The 3,550-nt window shown below is 29.7% G+C and overlaps 1 long non-coding RNA gene across 1 annotated transcript; it reads left to right on the forward strand.

Moving 5' to 3' along the window:
* Nucleotides 1-386: 386 nt before the first annotated feature.
* Nucleotides 387-2,034, forward strand: LOC139904956 (uncharacterized). Its single transcript, XR_011779316.1, has 4 exons — nt 387-1,049; nt 1,103-1,242; nt 1,305-1,393; nt 1,453-2,034. It is a non-coding gene; the product is annotated as an uncharacterized lncRNA (long non-coding RNA).
* Nucleotides 2,035-3,550: the final 1,516 nt, after the last annotated feature.

Genomic DNA, 3,550 nt, shown 5'->3' on the forward strand with positions numbered 1-3,550 from the left:
TTTCTTTAAATTTACTAATGTTGTAAAGTTAATTTACAGCTATTGCTGTTAGCAAATATTTTCAAAAATGAATTCTATTAAGGCAACACATCAGGCGTGATTGTTTGATGGACATTTGAAAGCAATTCTCTTGATTGGATGCAACAATTTCGAACCAAACATTTATGATATCTTGAAAGCCAAACGTCGGTTTTTAAAAATCTCACTAACCTTTTTATACTGATTACTTTATAAGGGTCGGATCTATGTACACTATGTCTGATGTAACTATCTTTTTGCTAGGGTCGCTTCTTTAATAACTTTGTAGTAAATAAACATGTTGGTTGTTTTTGTTGGTTGCTCATTGCACACCACTCACCCATGATTAAGGGTGATAATTTTGGTAAGAATACAAAAGCGTGCGAGGAGAAAAGAAGAATTACTTATGGCATCATTGATTAAATAATATACATGCTCTTCTATCAATCATGAACGTTATCATTCCCGCCTTTATTATTCAATATTAATATAATATGAGATGGTGATAGTCGATAGAGAACTGAATAAAATCCCCAAAATGACGTCGCCTTCTGTCTGGATTTATGAAAATGGAGGCCCAGGAATTTGGAAAATACTTACCGGATGAGAAACAGATGGTTTGTCGGATTTGTCGATATAAATGTGCCTTTAGTCCCCTGTCTAGAATTACACGCCACTCATTATCCTCATCTCATAACAAGAGTATGGATATTCATCTATAAAATCAATTTGACGATGAATACATCAAGTCAGACTTTAACTTTGATCTCACAACGATGCTTATTGCATGTAATATAACCTTATCCATTGCTAATCATCTACGTTCAAAAAATTTATGGAGAAATACAAGGGTAAACATATCCCTTCCCGAGGAACCATCATTAAATTAATGGAGGATGTTGGTACTGATGTCATATATAGAAATACATATAAAAATGTTTTGAGTCATCCACACCAAATGATGATCATGTTATCAGTAAAAAGTATTTACGAATATCGAAATGGAACTCTGAATTTTGTACTATCTCACAGTAAGTATTCAATTTTTTTTAAAATCTAACCATAAAAAATGATTTTATTTTAGCTAAACATATCAAGAATTATGATACACAACTCAGTAAAGGGCAAAAACAACTGCTTAAATGGTCACAACAACGGGGGTAGTAGCTTTGGATGGTTCGCAACTAGTTTGTCTGAGACTACTTACTTCGCTTAAAGACTTTGGTATGATCATTAGGTTTTCCAATATTACATAGTCTATAAATATTACTTTTTTGTCACTTAAGGATTAGCTATGGTTCATAAGCTCCAAGAAATGATGTTCAAAAACTCATAAAAGGCAAAAACAACGGCTTAAATGGTCACAACAACGGAGGTAGTTACATTGGGTGTAGCATTATAATTAGTAATTGTGTGTATCCTTCATTATAATAGTATGTTGTTATACAAGCATAAATCACCAGGGGTCTTTTTTTGATGTTCTTAATAAGGAGTAATATTTACTGCATGGATTAACGTTTCTTTTCTTAGATAAACATGAAATAAATGAAAGTGGGATTCTAGAAGCTGTTCGTACTAAGATTGGAAGAAGATATGGATTTAAATCTAACATTATTTTATGATTTTGACATTTACTTTATTATTAATAATTAAGATCTTATCGGTAGAGATTTTTCTATCCTGTGCACAATTGTATATGCAACTTGCACATGAGGAAAAAAGGGTGATGATATTTTTTATTAAACCCCACGCCTGGCTTGTGTTTTGCAACCTAAAGTTATGACATATTGAACTGAATTCCGATGTTAGAACAAGAAAATATTATTTGGATCAATCTATTATTTCAATATTATGTGTTTATAATTTATTGTTATTATTAGTTATATGATTCTAATTGTTTAATTTTGTATATTTAACTTAAATGTATGATGGTTTATTTTTTAGTATGTAGATTATATTTAATTTAAGCCTTCTATTTTAAACTAGGAACTTCAAATATATTTCGAAATACTCTTACTTTGTCGTTTTATTAGTTATTATTCTGAGAATATGGTTCATAATGAATTACAATTTCATAGAATGTGACGTTTTCAAATCCACTGTAACGGATAAAAACCGTCTAAGTCAATTATACGTAGTATATTTTTATTAAACATTTTGCTAATAAATTCTTTCGTTATACCCTCAAAAATCATATAATAAAATAATATATATAAATAATCATAATACAGCAGGCAGATGATAATCTCATCAGTATTTAAACAATAATACCATATGTCTTTCTCCCCCCCTTCTACTCGCACGCGTTATTCTCTACAATATTATCAACTATACCCATGATTAACATGGAATGCTAAACTTAGTTTTTCGTTTTTTCTCGAGAGCTTTCGCTCTGGCTTCCATCATTTGAACAAAATGATTATGCAGCCCGCGCTCGTCGTTTTTTCAGTTATCAGGCCCGTAGTAAAAAATGTTTGGTGACGCTTGTTTTAGAGAGTAAGCACTCTATATTTTATATTCCTATGGGTTTGATATTTTGGGGTACAACATAAATAAATTAAAAATGGTTTCCTTTTCAATTTATTTTGAATTTACAAATGATGAAATATCTATATAAATAAATAAGGGTGATAATTTTGGTAAGAATAGAAAAGCGTGCGAGGAGAAAAGAAGAAATACTTATGGCATCATTGATTAAATAATATACATCTTTTTCTATCAATCAAGAACGTTATCATTCCCGCCTTTATTATTCAATATTAATGTAATATTAGATGGCTTAGCTATGGTTGATAGGCTCTAAGAAATGGTGTTCAGAAAACTCATAAAAGACAAAAACAACTGCTTAAATGGTCACAACAACAGAGGTAGTTACATTGGGTGTAGCATTATAATTAGCAATTGTGTATATCCTTCATGATAATAGTATGTTGTTATATAAGCATAAATAACGGGAAAAATATCTTTTTTGATGCTCTTAATAAGAGGTAATATCGCTGGACATTACTACATAATTAGCTTTTGCTCCAAATCTTTCAGATGGATTTATTTGTAACATTTTTTTTATTAGTATATTTATTGTCTAATTTTATGATTTTGACATTTACTTTATTATTAATAATTAGTTAGATTTCATCGGTAGAGATATATCTATCCTGTGCACAATTGTATATAGAAACTTCCACATGAAGAAGAGGGGTGATTATCTTTTTGATTAAACTCCACGTCTCGCTTGTGTTTTGCAACCTAAAGTTAGGACATATTTAACTGGATTCCGGTGTCAGAACAAGAAAATATTATTTGGATCAATCTATTATTTCAATATTCTGTATATATAATTTATTGTTATTAGTTAAATGATTCCAATTGTTTAATTTTGTATATTTAACATAAATATATGATGGTATATTTTTTATTATGTAGATTATATTTATTTAAAGCCTTCTTTTTTAAACTTGGAACTTCAAATATATTTCGAAATACCCTACTTTGTCGTTTCATTAGCGAATATTCTGAGAATAAGGGTCATAAT

This window comes from Lepeophtheirus salmonis, chromosome 3 (genome assembly GCF_016086655.4).
Source record: "Lepeophtheirus salmonis chromosome 3, UVic_Lsal_1.4, whole genome shotgun sequence".
Classification (NCBI taxonomy): Eukaryota; Metazoa; Arthropoda; class Copepoda; order Siphonostomatoida; family Caligidae; genus Lepeophtheirus; species Lepeophtheirus salmonis.